The sequence below is a fragment of the Astyanax mexicanus genome, chromosome 7, assembly GCF_023375975.1.
Source record: "Astyanax mexicanus isolate ESR-SI-001 chromosome 7, AstMex3_surface, whole genome shotgun sequence".
Taxonomy (NCBI): Eukaryota; Metazoa; Chordata; class Actinopteri; order Characiformes; family Acestrorhamphidae; genus Astyanax; species Astyanax mexicanus.
Genome location: NC_064414.1, coordinates 4,902,255 through 4,911,817, shown reverse-complemented (window position 1 = coordinate 4,911,817; position 9,563 = coordinate 4,902,255). Strand labels below are relative to the sequence as shown.

At 50.8% G+C, this 9,563-nt stretch overlaps 52 non-coding genes across 52 annotated transcripts; all 52 read left to right on the top strand.

Annotated features, from left to right (window-relative positions):
* Positions 1 to 72: 72 nt before the first annotated feature.
* trnag-gcc (transfer RNA glycine (anticodon GCC)) lies at positions 73 to 143 on the top strand. The gene has a single exon. It is a non-coding gene; the product is annotated as a tRNA-Gly (tRNA).
* A 94-nt stretch (positions 144 to 237) lies between these two features.
* On the top strand, positions 238 to 308 carry trnag-gcc (transfer RNA glycine (anticodon GCC)). The gene has a single exon. It is a non-coding gene; the product is annotated as a tRNA-Gly (tRNA).
* A 94-nt stretch (positions 309 to 402) lies between these two features.
* trnag-gcc (transfer RNA glycine (anticodon GCC)) lies at positions 403 to 473 on the top strand. The gene has a single exon. It is a non-coding gene; the product is annotated as a tRNA-Gly (tRNA).
* Positions 474 to 567: 94 nt separating this feature from the next.
* Positions 568 to 638, top strand: trnag-gcc (transfer RNA glycine (anticodon GCC)). Its single transcript has one exon. It is a non-coding gene; the product is annotated as a tRNA-Gly (tRNA).
* A 94-nt stretch (positions 639 to 732) lies between these two features.
* Positions 733 to 803, top strand: trnag-gcc (transfer RNA glycine (anticodon GCC)). The gene has a single exon. It is a non-coding gene; the product is annotated as a tRNA-Gly (tRNA).
* A 175-nt stretch (positions 804 to 978) lies between these two features.
* trnag-gcc (transfer RNA glycine (anticodon GCC)) lies at positions 979 to 1,049 on the top strand. Its single transcript has one exon. It is a non-coding gene; the product is annotated as a tRNA-Gly (tRNA).
* Positions 1,050 to 1,143: 94 nt separating this feature from the next.
* trnag-gcc (transfer RNA glycine (anticodon GCC)) lies at positions 1,144 to 1,214 on the top strand. Its single transcript has one exon. It is a non-coding gene; the product is annotated as a tRNA-Gly (tRNA).
* Positions 1,215 to 1,308: 94 nt separating this feature from the next.
* trnag-gcc (transfer RNA glycine (anticodon GCC)) lies at positions 1,309 to 1,379 on the top strand. Its single transcript has one exon. It is a non-coding gene; the product is annotated as a tRNA-Gly (tRNA).
* Positions 1,380 to 1,473: 94 nt separating this feature from the next.
* Positions 1,474 to 1,544, top strand: trnag-gcc (transfer RNA glycine (anticodon GCC)). The gene has a single exon. It is a non-coding gene; the product is annotated as a tRNA-Gly (tRNA).
* A 94-nt stretch (positions 1,545 to 1,638) lies between these two features.
* trnag-gcc (transfer RNA glycine (anticodon GCC)) lies at positions 1,639 to 1,709 on the top strand. Its single transcript has one exon. It is a non-coding gene; the product is annotated as a tRNA-Gly (tRNA).
* A 94-nt stretch (positions 1,710 to 1,803) lies between these two features.
* trnag-gcc (transfer RNA glycine (anticodon GCC)) lies at positions 1,804 to 1,874 on the top strand. The gene has a single exon. It is a non-coding gene; the product is annotated as a tRNA-Gly (tRNA).
* A 175-nt stretch (positions 1,875 to 2,049) lies between these two features.
* Positions 2,050 to 2,120, top strand: trnag-gcc (transfer RNA glycine (anticodon GCC)). The gene has a single exon. It is a non-coding gene; the product is annotated as a tRNA-Gly (tRNA).
* A 94-nt stretch (positions 2,121 to 2,214) lies between these two features.
* Positions 2,215 to 2,285, top strand: trnag-gcc (transfer RNA glycine (anticodon GCC)). The gene has a single exon. It is a non-coding gene; the product is annotated as a tRNA-Gly (tRNA).
* Positions 2,286 to 2,379: 94 nt separating this feature from the next.
* trnag-gcc (transfer RNA glycine (anticodon GCC)) lies at positions 2,380 to 2,450 on the top strand. Its single transcript has one exon. It is a non-coding gene; the product is annotated as a tRNA-Gly (tRNA).
* Positions 2,451 to 2,544: 94 nt separating this feature from the next.
* trnag-gcc (transfer RNA glycine (anticodon GCC)) lies at positions 2,545 to 2,615 on the top strand. Its single transcript has one exon. It is a non-coding gene; the product is annotated as a tRNA-Gly (tRNA).
* A 94-nt stretch (positions 2,616 to 2,709) lies between these two features.
* Positions 2,710 to 2,780, top strand: trnag-gcc (transfer RNA glycine (anticodon GCC)). The gene has a single exon. It is a non-coding gene; the product is annotated as a tRNA-Gly (tRNA).
* Positions 2,781 to 2,871: 91 nt separating this feature from the next.
* trnag-gcc (transfer RNA glycine (anticodon GCC)) lies at positions 2,872 to 2,942 on the top strand. Its single transcript has one exon. It is a non-coding gene; the product is annotated as a tRNA-Gly (tRNA).
* A 94-nt stretch (positions 2,943 to 3,036) lies between these two features.
* trnag-gcc (transfer RNA glycine (anticodon GCC)) lies at positions 3,037 to 3,107 on the top strand. The gene has a single exon. It is a non-coding gene; the product is annotated as a tRNA-Gly (tRNA).
* A 94-nt stretch (positions 3,108 to 3,201) lies between these two features.
* trnag-gcc (transfer RNA glycine (anticodon GCC)) lies at positions 3,202 to 3,272 on the top strand. The gene has a single exon. It is a non-coding gene; the product is annotated as a tRNA-Gly (tRNA).
* A 94-nt stretch (positions 3,273 to 3,366) lies between these two features.
* trnag-gcc (transfer RNA glycine (anticodon GCC)) lies at positions 3,367 to 3,437 on the top strand. Its single transcript has one exon. It is a non-coding gene; the product is annotated as a tRNA-Gly (tRNA).
* A 337-nt stretch (positions 3,438 to 3,774) lies between these two features.
* trnag-gcc (transfer RNA glycine (anticodon GCC)) lies at positions 3,775 to 3,845 on the top strand. The gene has a single exon. It is a non-coding gene; the product is annotated as a tRNA-Gly (tRNA).
* A 94-nt stretch (positions 3,846 to 3,939) lies between these two features.
* trnag-gcc (transfer RNA glycine (anticodon GCC)) lies at positions 3,940 to 4,010 on the top strand. Its single transcript has one exon. It is a non-coding gene; the product is annotated as a tRNA-Gly (tRNA).
* Positions 4,011 to 4,104: 94 nt separating this feature from the next.
* On the top strand, positions 4,105 to 4,175 carry trnag-gcc (transfer RNA glycine (anticodon GCC)). Its single transcript has one exon. It is a non-coding gene; the product is annotated as a tRNA-Gly (tRNA).
* A 94-nt stretch (positions 4,176 to 4,269) lies between these two features.
* On the top strand, positions 4,270 to 4,340 carry trnag-gcc (transfer RNA glycine (anticodon GCC)). The gene has a single exon. It is a non-coding gene; the product is annotated as a tRNA-Gly (tRNA).
* Positions 4,341 to 4,434: 94 nt separating this feature from the next.
* On the top strand, positions 4,435 to 4,505 carry trnag-gcc (transfer RNA glycine (anticodon GCC)). The gene has a single exon. It is a non-coding gene; the product is annotated as a tRNA-Gly (tRNA).
* A 94-nt stretch (positions 4,506 to 4,599) lies between these two features.
* On the top strand, positions 4,600 to 4,670 carry trnag-gcc (transfer RNA glycine (anticodon GCC)). Its single transcript has one exon. It is a non-coding gene; the product is annotated as a tRNA-Gly (tRNA).
* A 94-nt stretch (positions 4,671 to 4,764) lies between these two features.
* Positions 4,765 to 4,835, top strand: trnag-gcc (transfer RNA glycine (anticodon GCC)). Its single transcript has one exon. It is a non-coding gene; the product is annotated as a tRNA-Gly (tRNA).
* A 94-nt stretch (positions 4,836 to 4,929) lies between these two features.
* On the top strand, positions 4,930 to 5,000 carry trnag-gcc (transfer RNA glycine (anticodon GCC)). The gene has a single exon. It is a non-coding gene; the product is annotated as a tRNA-Gly (tRNA).
* A 175-nt stretch (positions 5,001 to 5,175) lies between these two features.
* On the top strand, positions 5,176 to 5,246 carry trnag-gcc (transfer RNA glycine (anticodon GCC)). Its single transcript has one exon. It is a non-coding gene; the product is annotated as a tRNA-Gly (tRNA).
* Positions 5,247 to 5,340: 94 nt separating this feature from the next.
* Positions 5,341 to 5,411, top strand: trnag-gcc (transfer RNA glycine (anticodon GCC)). Its single transcript has one exon. It is a non-coding gene; the product is annotated as a tRNA-Gly (tRNA).
* A 94-nt stretch (positions 5,412 to 5,505) lies between these two features.
* On the top strand, positions 5,506 to 5,576 carry trnag-gcc (transfer RNA glycine (anticodon GCC)). The gene has a single exon. It is a non-coding gene; the product is annotated as a tRNA-Gly (tRNA).
* Positions 5,577 to 5,670: 94 nt separating this feature from the next.
* Positions 5,671 to 5,741, top strand: trnag-gcc (transfer RNA glycine (anticodon GCC)). The gene has a single exon. It is a non-coding gene; the product is annotated as a tRNA-Gly (tRNA).
* Positions 5,742 to 5,835: 94 nt separating this feature from the next.
* On the top strand, positions 5,836 to 5,906 carry trnag-gcc (transfer RNA glycine (anticodon GCC)). Its single transcript has one exon. It is a non-coding gene; the product is annotated as a tRNA-Gly (tRNA).
* Positions 5,907 to 6,164: 258 nt separating this feature from the next.
* Positions 6,165 to 6,235, top strand: trnag-gcc (transfer RNA glycine (anticodon GCC)). The gene has a single exon. It is a non-coding gene; the product is annotated as a tRNA-Gly (tRNA).
* A 94-nt stretch (positions 6,236 to 6,329) lies between these two features.
* Positions 6,330 to 6,400, top strand: trnag-gcc (transfer RNA glycine (anticodon GCC)). Its single transcript has one exon. It is a non-coding gene; the product is annotated as a tRNA-Gly (tRNA).
* A 94-nt stretch (positions 6,401 to 6,494) lies between these two features.
* On the top strand, positions 6,495 to 6,565 carry trnag-gcc (transfer RNA glycine (anticodon GCC)). The gene has a single exon. It is a non-coding gene; the product is annotated as a tRNA-Gly (tRNA).
* Positions 6,566 to 6,659: 94 nt separating this feature from the next.
* On the top strand, positions 6,660 to 6,730 carry trnag-acc (transfer RNA glycine (anticodon ACC)). Its single transcript has one exon. It is a non-coding gene; the product is annotated as a tRNA-Gly (tRNA).
* Positions 6,731 to 6,824: 94 nt separating this feature from the next.
* On the top strand, positions 6,825 to 6,895 carry trnag-gcc (transfer RNA glycine (anticodon GCC)). Its single transcript has one exon. It is a non-coding gene; the product is annotated as a tRNA-Gly (tRNA).
* Positions 6,896 to 6,989: 94 nt separating this feature from the next.
* Positions 6,990 to 7,060, top strand: trnag-gcc (transfer RNA glycine (anticodon GCC)). The gene has a single exon. It is a non-coding gene; the product is annotated as a tRNA-Gly (tRNA).
* Positions 7,061 to 7,154: 94 nt separating this feature from the next.
* Positions 7,155 to 7,225, top strand: trnag-gcc (transfer RNA glycine (anticodon GCC)). The gene has a single exon. It is a non-coding gene; the product is annotated as a tRNA-Gly (tRNA).
* Positions 7,226 to 7,319: 94 nt separating this feature from the next.
* trnag-gcc (transfer RNA glycine (anticodon GCC)) lies at positions 7,320 to 7,390 on the top strand. The gene has a single exon. It is a non-coding gene; the product is annotated as a tRNA-Gly (tRNA).
* Positions 7,391 to 7,484: 94 nt separating this feature from the next.
* trnag-gcc (transfer RNA glycine (anticodon GCC)) lies at positions 7,485 to 7,555 on the top strand. The gene has a single exon. It is a non-coding gene; the product is annotated as a tRNA-Gly (tRNA).
* A 337-nt stretch (positions 7,556 to 7,892) lies between these two features.
* trnag-gcc (transfer RNA glycine (anticodon GCC)) lies at positions 7,893 to 7,963 on the top strand. The gene has a single exon. It is a non-coding gene; the product is annotated as a tRNA-Gly (tRNA).
* Positions 7,964 to 8,057: 94 nt separating this feature from the next.
* trnag-gcc (transfer RNA glycine (anticodon GCC)) lies at positions 8,058 to 8,128 on the top strand. Its single transcript has one exon. It is a non-coding gene; the product is annotated as a tRNA-Gly (tRNA).
* Positions 8,129 to 8,222: 94 nt separating this feature from the next.
* On the top strand, positions 8,223 to 8,293 carry trnag-gcc (transfer RNA glycine (anticodon GCC)). The gene has a single exon. It is a non-coding gene; the product is annotated as a tRNA-Gly (tRNA).
* A 94-nt stretch (positions 8,294 to 8,387) lies between these two features.
* trnag-gcc (transfer RNA glycine (anticodon GCC)) lies at positions 8,388 to 8,458 on the top strand. Its single transcript has one exon. It is a non-coding gene; the product is annotated as a tRNA-Gly (tRNA).
* A 94-nt stretch (positions 8,459 to 8,552) lies between these two features.
* trnag-gcc (transfer RNA glycine (anticodon GCC)) lies at positions 8,553 to 8,623 on the top strand. The gene has a single exon. It is a non-coding gene; the product is annotated as a tRNA-Gly (tRNA).
* Positions 8,624 to 8,717: 94 nt separating this feature from the next.
* On the top strand, positions 8,718 to 8,788 carry trnag-gcc (transfer RNA glycine (anticodon GCC)). The gene has a single exon. It is a non-coding gene; the product is annotated as a tRNA-Gly (tRNA).
* Positions 8,789 to 8,882: 94 nt separating this feature from the next.
* On the top strand, positions 8,883 to 8,953 carry trnag-gcc (transfer RNA glycine (anticodon GCC)). The gene has a single exon. It is a non-coding gene; the product is annotated as a tRNA-Gly (tRNA).
* Positions 8,954 to 9,128: 175 nt separating this feature from the next.
* On the top strand, positions 9,129 to 9,199 carry trnag-gcc (transfer RNA glycine (anticodon GCC)). Its single transcript has one exon. It is a non-coding gene; the product is annotated as a tRNA-Gly (tRNA).
* A 94-nt stretch (positions 9,200 to 9,293) lies between these two features.
* On the top strand, positions 9,294 to 9,364 carry trnag-gcc (transfer RNA glycine (anticodon GCC)). Its single transcript has one exon. It is a non-coding gene; the product is annotated as a tRNA-Gly (tRNA).
* Positions 9,365 to 9,458: 94 nt separating this feature from the next.
* trnag-gcc (transfer RNA glycine (anticodon GCC)) lies at positions 9,459 to 9,529 on the top strand. Its single transcript has one exon. It is a non-coding gene; the product is annotated as a tRNA-Gly (tRNA).
* Positions 9,530 to 9,563: the final 34 nt, after the last annotated feature.

Below are 9,563 nucleotides of genomic sequence, written 5' to 3'. Positions count from 1 at the left end.
AGTGCACAGGATACATTTCAATTGTGCCAGGTACAGTCACAGTTGGATGACATGTGTAAAGGGTGGAAGCAGGCATTGGTGGTTCAGTGGTAGAATTCTCGCCTGCCACGCGGGAGGCCCGGGTTCGATTCCCGGCCAATGCACAGTATAACTTTTGTTTGTGCTGGTGCACAGGATACATTTCAATTGTGCAAGGTACAGTCACAGTTGGATGACATGTGTAAAGGTTGGAAGCAGGCATTGGTGGTTCAGTGGTAGAATTCTCGTCTGCCACACGGGAGGCCCGGGTTCGATTCCCGGCCAATGCACAGTATAATGTTTGTTTGCGCTAGTGCACAGGATACATTTCAATTGTGCCAGGTACAGTCACAGTTGGATGACATGTGTAAAGGGTGGAAGCAGGCATTGGTGGTTCAGTGGTAGAATTCTCGCCTGCCACGCGGGAGGCCCGGGTTCGATTCCCGGCCAATGCACAGTATAATGTTTGTTTGTGCCAGTGCACAGGATACATTTCAATTGTGCCAGGTACAGTCACAGTCGGATGACATGTGTAAAGAGTGGAAGCAGGCATTGGTGGTTCAGTGGTAGAATTCTCGCCTGCCACGCGGGAGGCCCGGGTTCGATTCCCGGCCAATGCACAGTATAACTTTTGTTTGTGCTGGTGCACAGGATACATTTCAATTGTGCAAGGTACAGTCACAGTTGGATGACATGTGCAAAGGGTGGAAGCAGGCATTGGTGGTTCAGTGGTAGAATTCTCGCCTGCCACGCGGGAGGCCCGGGTTCGATTCCCGGCCAATGCACAGTATAATTTTTGTTGGTGGTTCAGTGGTAGAATTCTCGCCTGCCACGCGGAGGGCCGGAGTCGATTCCCGGCCAATGCACAGTATAATGTTTGTTTGTGCCAGTGCACAGGATACATTTCAATTGTGCCAGGTACAGTCACAGTCGGATGACATGTGTAAAGGGTGGAAGCAGGCATTGGTGGTTCAGTGGTAGAATTCTCGCCTGCCACGCGGGAGGCCCGGGTTCGATTCCCGGCCAATGCACAGTATAACTTTTGTTTGTGCTGGTGCACAGGATACATTTCAATTGTGCCAGGTACAGTCACAGTCGGATGACATGTGTAAAGGGTGGAAGCAGGCATTGGTGGTTCAGTGGTAGAATTCTCGCCTGCCACGCGGGAGGCCCGGGTTCGATTCCCGGCCAATGCACAGTATAATGTTTGTTTGCGCTAGTGCACAGGATACATTTCAATTGTGCCAGGTACAGTCACAGTTGGATGACATGTGTAAAGGGTGGAAGCAGGCATTGGTGGTTCAGTGGTAGAATTCTCGCCTGCCACGCGGGAGGCCCGGGTTCGATTCCCGGCCAATGCACAGTATAACTTTTGTTTGTGCTGGTGCACAGGATACATTTCAATTGTGCAAGGTACAGTCACAGTTGGATGACATGTGTAAAGGTTGGAAGCAGGCATTGGTGGTTCAGTGGTAGAATTCTCGTCTGCCACACGGGAGGCCCGGGTTCGATTCCCGGCCAATGCACAGTATAATGTTTGTTTGCGCTAGTGCACAGGAAACATTTCAATTGTGCCAGGTACAGTCACAGTTGGATGACATGTGTAAAGGGTGGAAGCAGGCATTGGTGGTTCAGTGGTAGAATTCTCGCCTGCCACGCGGGAGGCCCGGGTTCGATTCCCGGCCAATGCACAGTATAATGTTTGTTTGTGCCAGTGCACAGGATACATTTCAATTGTGCCAGGTACAGTCACAGTCGGATGACATGTGTAAAGGGTGGAAGCAGGCATTGGTGGTTCAGTGGTAGAATTCTCGCCTGCCACGCGGGAGGCCCGGGTTCGATTCCCGGCCAATGCACAGTATAATTTTTGTTGGTGGTTCAGTGGTAGAATTCTCGCCTGCCACGCGGAGGGCCGGAGTCGATTCCCGGCCAATGCACAGTATAATGTTTGTTTGTGCCAGTGCACAGGATACATTTCAATTGTGCCAGGTACAGTCACAGTCGGATGACATGTGTAAAGGGTGGAAGCAGGCATTGGTGGTTCAGTGGTAGAATTCTCGCCTGCCACGCGGGAGGCCCGGGTTCGATTCCCGGCCAATGCACAGTATAACTTTTGTTTGTGCTGGTGCACAGGATACATTTCAATTGTGCCAGGTACAGTCACAGTCGGATGACATGTGTAAAGGGTGGAAGCAGGCATTGGTGGTTCAGTGGTAGAATTCTCGCCTGCCACGCGGGAGGCCCGGGTTCGATTCCCGGCCAATGCACAGTATAATGTTTGTTTGCGCTAGTGCACAGGATACATTTCAATTGTGCCAGGTACAGTCACAGTTGGATGACATGTGTAAAGGGTGGAAGCAGGCATTGGTGGTTCAGTGGTAGAATTCTCGCCTGCCACGCGGGAGGCCCGGGTTCGATTCCCGGCCAATGCACAGTATAACTTTTGTTTGTGCTGGTGCACAGGATACATTTCAATTGTGCAAGGTACAGTCACAGTTGGATGACATGTGTAAAGGTTGGAAGCAGGCATTGGTGGTTCAGTGGTAGAATTCTCGTCTGCCACACGGGAGGCCCGGGTTCGATTCCCGGCCAATGCACAGTATAATGTTTGTTTGCGCTAGTGCACAGGAAACATTTCAATTGTGCCAGGTACAGTCACAGTCGGATGACATGTGTAAAGGGTGGAAGCAGGCATTGGTGGTTCAGTGGTAGAATTCTCGCCTGCCACGCGGGAGACCCGGGTTCGATTCCCGGCCAATGCACAGTATATTTGTTTGTGCTAGTGCACAGGATACATTTGGATTGTGCCAGGTACAGTCACAGTTGGATGACATGTGTAAAGGTTGGAAGCAGGCATTGGTGGTTCAGTGGTAGAATTCTCGCCTGCCACGCGGGAGGCCCGGGTTCGATTCACGGCCAATGCACAGTATAATTTTTGTTTGTGCTAGTGCACAGGATACATTTCAATTGTGCCAGGTACAGTCACAGTTGGATGACATGTGTAAAGGGTGGAAGCAGGCATTGGTGGTTCAGTGGTAGAATTCTCGCCTGCCACGCGGGAGGCCCGGGTTCGATTCCCGGCCAATGCACAGTATAATTTTTGTTTGTGCTGGTGCACAGGATACATTTCAATTGTGCAAGGTACAGTCACAGTTGGATGACATGTGTAAAGGCTGGAAGCAGGCATTGGTGTTTCAGTGGTAGAATTCTCGCCTGCCACGCGGGAGGCCCGGGTTCGATTCCCGGCCAATGCACAGTATAACTTTTGTTTGTGCTGGTGCACAGGATACATTTCAATTGTGCAAGGTACAGTCACAGTTGGATGACATGTGCAAAGGGTGGAAGCAGGCATTGGTGGTTCAGTGGTAGAATTCTCGCCTGCCACGCGGGAGGCCCGGGTTCGATTCCCGGCCAATGCACAGTATAATTTTTGTTGGTGGTTCAGTGGTAGAATTCTCGCCTGCCACGCGGAGGGCCGGAGTCGATTCCCGGCCAATGCACAGTATAATTTTTGTTTGTGCCAGTGCACAGGATACATTTGCATTGTGCCAGGTACAGTCACAGTTGGATGACATGTGTAAAGTTTTGAAGCAGGCATTGGTGGTTCAGTGGTAGAATTCTCGACTGCCACGCGGGAGGCCGGAGTCGATTCCCGGCCAATGCACAGTATAATTTTTGTTTGTGCCAGTGCACAGGATACGTTTGCATTGTGCCAGGTACAGTCACAGTTGGATGACGTGTAAAGTTTGGAAGCCGGCATTGGTGGTTCAGTGGTAGAATTCTCGCCTGCCACGCGGGAGGCCCGGGTTCGATTCCCGGCCAATGCACAGTATAATTTTTGTTTGTGCTAGTGCACAGGATACATTTCAATTGTGCCAGGTACAGTCACAGTTGGATGACATGTGTAAAGGGTGGAAGCAGGCATTGGTGGTTCAGTGGTAGAATTCTCGCCTGCCACGCGGGAGGCCCGGGTTCGATTCCCGGCCAATGCACAGTATAATTTTTGTTTGTGCTGGTGCACAGGATACATTTCAATTGTGCAAGGTACAGTCACAGTTGGATGACATGTGTAAAGGTTGGAAGCAGGCATTGGTGGTTCAGTGGTAGAATTCTCGCCTGCCACGCGGGAGGCCCGGGTTCGATTCCCGGCCAATGCACAGTATAATGTTTGTTTGTGCCAGTGCACAGGATACATTTCAATTGTGCCATGTACAGTCATTGTTGGATGACATGTGTAAAGGGTGGAAGCAGGCATTGGTGGTTCAGTGGTAGAATTCTCGCCTGCCACGCGGGAGGCCTGGGTTCGATTCCCGGCCAATGCACAGTATAACTTTTGTTTGTGCTGGTGCACAGGATACATTTCAATTGTGCAAGGTACAGTCACAGTTGGATGACATGTGTAAAGGGTGGAAGCAGGCATTGGTGGTTCAGTGGTAGAATTCTCGCCTGCCACGCGGGAGGCCCTGGTTCGATTCCCGGCCAATGCACAGTATAATTTTTGTTTGTGCTGGTGCACAGGATACATTTCAATTGTGCAAGGTACAGTCACAGTTGGATGACATGTGTAAAGGTTGGAAGCAGGCATTGGTGGTTCAGTGGTAGAATTCTCGCCTGCCACGCGGGAGGCCCGGGTTCGATTCCCGGCCAATGCACAGTATAATTTTTGTTTGTGCTGGTGCACAGGATACATTTCAATTGTGCAAGGTACAGTCACAGTTGGATGACATGTGTAAAGGTTGGAAGCAGGCATTGGTGGTTCAGTGGTAGAATTCTCGCCTGCCACGCGGGAGGCCCGGGTTTGATTCCCGGCCAATGCACAGTATAATGTTTGTTTGTGCCAGTGCACAGGATACATTTCAATTGTACCAGGTACATTCACAGTCGGATGACATGTGTAAAGGGTGGAAGCAGGCATTGGTGGTTCAGTGGTAGAATTCTCGCCTGCCACGCGGGAGGCCCGGGTTCGATTCCCGGCCAATGCACACTATAACTTTTGTTCGTGCTTCAGTGGTAGAATTCTCGCCTGCCACGCGGAGGGCCGGAGTCGATTCCCGGCCAATGCACAGTATAATTTTTGTTTGTGCCAGTGCACAGGATACATTTGCATTGTGCCAGGTACAGTCACAGTTGGATGACATGTGTAAAGTTTGGAAGCAGGCATTGGTGGTTCAGTTGTAGAATTCTCGCCTGCCACGCGGGAGGCCCGGGTTCGATTCCCGGCCAATGCACAGTATAATTTTTGTTTGTGCTGGTGCACAGGATACATTTCAATTGTGCAAGCTACAGTCACAGTTGGATGACATGTGTAAAGGTTGGGAGCAGGCATTGGTGGTTCAGTGGTAGAATTCTCGTCTGCCACACGGGAGGCCCGGGTTCGATTCCCGGCCAATGCACAGTATAATTTTTGTTTGTGCTGGTGCACAGGATACATTTCAATTGTGCAAGGTACAGTCACAGTTGGATGACATGTGTAAAGATTGGAAGCAGGCATTGGTGGTTCAGTGGTAGAATTCTCGCCTGCCACGCGGGAGGCCCGGGTTCGATTCCCGGCCAATGCACAGTATAATTTTTGTTTGTGCTGGTGCACAGGATACATTTCAATTGTGCCAGGTACAGTCACAGTCGGATGACATGTGTAAAGGGTGGAAGCAGGCATTGGTGGTTCAGTGGTAGAATTCTCGCCTGCCACGCGGGAGGCCCGGGTTCGATTCCCGGCCAATGCACAGTAGAATTTTTGTTTGTGCCAGTGCCCAGGATACATTTGCATTGTGCCAGATACAGTCACAGTTGGATGACATGTGTAAAGGGTGGAAGCAGGCATTGGTGGTTCAGTGGTAGAATTCTCGCCTGCCACGCGGGAGGCCTGGGTTCGATTCCTGGCCAATGCACAGTATAACTTTTGTTTGTGCTGGTGCACAGGATACATTTCAATTGTGCAAGGTACAGTCACAGTTGGATGACATGTGCAAAGGGTGGAAGCAGGCATTGGTGGTTCAGTGGTAGAATTCTCGCCTGCCACGCGGAGGGCCGGAGTCGATTCCCGGCCAATGCACAGTATAATTTTTGTTTGTGCTGGTGCACAGGATACATTTCAATTGTGCAAGGTACAGTCACAGTTGGATGACATGTGTAAAGGTTGGAAGCAGGCATTGGTGGTTCAGTGGTAGAATTCTCGTCTGCCACACGGGAGGCCCGGGTTCGATTCCCGGCCAATGCACAGTATAATGTTTGTTTGCGCTAGTGCACAGGATACATTTCAATTGTGCCAGGTACAGTCACAGTTGGATGACATGTGTAAAGGGTGGAAGCAGGCATTGGTGGTTCAGTGGTAGAATTCTCGCCTGCCACGCGGGAGGCCCGGGTTCGATTCCCGGCCAATGCACAGTATAACTTTTGTTTGTGCTGGTGCACAGGATACATTTCAATTGTGCAAGGTACAGTCACAGTTGGATGACATGTGTAAAGGTTGGAAGCAGGCATTGGTGGTTCAGTGGTAGAATTCTCGTCTGCCACACGGGAGGCCCGGGTTCGATTCCCGGCCAATGCACAGTATAATGTTTGTTTGCGCTAGTGCACAGGATACATTTCAATTGTGCCAGGTACAGTCACAGTTGGATGACATGTGTAAAGGGTGGAAGCAGGCATTGGTGGTTCAGTGGTAGAATTCTCGCCTACCACGCGGGAGGCCCGGGTTCGATTCCCGGCCAATGCACAGTATAACTTTTGTTTGTGCTGGTGCACAGGATACATTTCAATTGTGCAAGCTACAGTCACAGTTGGATGACATGTGCAAAGGGTGGAAGCAGGTATTGGTGGTTCAGTGGTAGAATTATCGCCTGCCATGCGGGAGGCCCGGGTTCGATTCCCGGCCAATGCACAGTATAATTTTTGTTTGTGCTAGTGCACAGGATACATTTCAATTGTGCCAGGTACAGTCACAGTTGGATTACATGTGTAAACGGTGGAAGCAGGCATTGGTGGTTCAGTGGTAGAATTCTCGCCTGCCACGCGGGAGGCCCGGGTTCGATTCCCGGCCAATGCACAGTATAATTTTTGTTTGTGCTGGTGCACAGGATACATTTCAATTGTGCAAGGTACAGTCACAGTTGGATGACATGTGTAAAGGTTGGAAGCAGGCATTGGTGGTTCAGTGGTAGAATTCTCGCCTGCCACGCGGGAGGCCCGGGTTTGATTCCCGGCCAATGCACAGTATAATGTTTGTTTGTGCCAGTGCACAGGATACATTTCAATTGTGCCAGGTACAGTCACAGTCGGATGACATGTGTAAAGGGTGGAAGCAGGCATTGGTGGTTCAGTGGTAGAATTCTCGCCTGCCACGCGGGAGGCCCGGGTTCGATTCCCGGCCAATGCACAGTATAACTTTTGTTTGTGCTGGTGCACAGGATACATTTCAATTGTGCAAGGTACAGTCACAGTTGGATGACATGTGCAAAGGGTGGAAGCAGGCATTGGTGGTTCAGTGGTAGAATTCTCGCCTGCCACGCGGGAGGCCCGGGTTCGATTCCCGGCCAATGCACAGTATAATTTTTGTTGGTGGTTCAGTGGTAGAATTCTCGCCTGCCACGCGGAGGGCCGGAGTCGATTCCCGGCCAATGCACAGTATAATTTTTGTTTGTGCCAGTGCACAGGATACATTTGCATTGTGCCAGGTACAGTCACAGTTGGATGACATGTGTAAAGTTTTGAAGCAGGCATTGGTGGTTCAGTGGTAGAATTCTCGCCTGCCACGCGGGAGGCCGGAGTCGATTCCCGGCCAATGCACAGTATAATTTTTGTTTGTGCCAGTGCACAGGATACGTTTGCATTGTGCCAGGTACAGTCACAGTTGGATGACGTGTAAAGTTTGGAAGCCGGCATTGGTGGTTCAGTGGTAGAATTCTCGCCTGCCACGCGGGAGGCCCGGGTTCGATTCCCGGCCAATGCACAGTATAATTTTTGTTTGTGCTAGTGCACAGGATACATTTCAATTGTGCCAGGTACAGTCACAGTTGGATGACATGTGTAAAGGGTGGAAGCAGGCATTGGTGGTTCAGTGGTAGAATTCTCGCCTGCCACGCGGGAGGCCCGGGTTCGATTCCCGGCCAATGCACAGTATAATTTTTGTTTGTGCTGGTGCACAGGATACATTTCAATTGTGCAAGGTACAGTCACAGTCGGATGACATGTGTAAAGGGTGGAAGCAGGCATTGGTGGTTCAGTGGTAGAATTCTCGCCTGCCACGCGGGAGGCCCGGGTTCGATTCCCGGCCAATGCACAGTATAACTTTTGTTTGTGCTGGTGCACAGGATACATTTCAATTGTGCCAGGTACAGTCACAGTCGGATGACATGTGTAAAGGGTGGAAGCAGGCATTGGTAGTTCAGTGGTAGAATTCTCGCCTGCCACGCGGGAGGCCCGGGTTCGATTCCCGGCCAATGCACAGTATGATTTTTGTTTGCGCTAGTGCACAGGATACATTTCAATTGTGCAAGGTACAGTCACAGTTGGATGACATGTGTAAAGGTTGGAAGCAGGCATTGGTGGTTCAGTGGTAGAATTCTCGCCTGCCACGCGGGAGGCCCGGGTTCGATTCCCGGCCAATGCACAGTATGATTTTTGTTTGCGCTAGTGCACAGGATACATTTCAATTGTGCCATGTACAGTCATTGTTGGATGACATGTGTAAAGGGTGGAAGCAGGCATTGGTGGTTCAGTGGTAGAATACTCGCCTGCCACGCGGGAGGCCCGGGTTCGATTCCCGGCCAATGCACAGTATAACTTTTGTTTGTGCTGGTGCACAGGATACATTTCAATTGTGCAAGGTACAGTCACAGTTGGATGACATGTGCAAAGGGTGGAAGCAGGCATTGGTGGTTCAGTGGTAGAATTCTCGCCTGCCACGCGGGAGGCCCGGGTTCGATTCCCGGCCAATGCACAGTATAATTTTTGTTGGTGGTTCAGTGGTAGAATTCTCGCCTGCCACGCGGAGGGCCGGAGTCGATTCCCGGCCAATGCACAGTATAATTTTTGTTTGTGCTGGTGCACAGGATACATTTCAATTGTGCAAGGTACAGTCACAGTTGGATGACATGTGCAAAGTTTGGAAGCCGGCATTGGTGGTTCAGTGGTAGAATTCTCGCCTGCCACGCGGGAGGCCCGGGTTCGATTCCCGGCCAATGCACAGTATAATTTTTGTTTGTGCTGGTGCACAGGATACATTTCAATTGTGCAAGGTACAGTCACAGTTGGATGACATGTGTAAAGGTTAGAAGCAGGCATTGGTGGTTCAGTGGTAGAATTCTCGCCTGCCACGCGGGAGGCCCGGGTTCGATTCCCGGCCAATGCACAGTATAATGTTTGTTTGTGCCAGTGCACAGGATACATTTCAATTGTGCCAGGTACAGTCACAGTCGGATGACATGTGTAAAGGGTGGAAGCAGGCATTGGTGGTTCAGTGGTAGAATTCTCGCCTGCCACGCGGGAGGCCCGGGTTCGATTCCCGGCCAATGCACACTATAACTTTTGTTGGTGATTCAGTGGTAGAA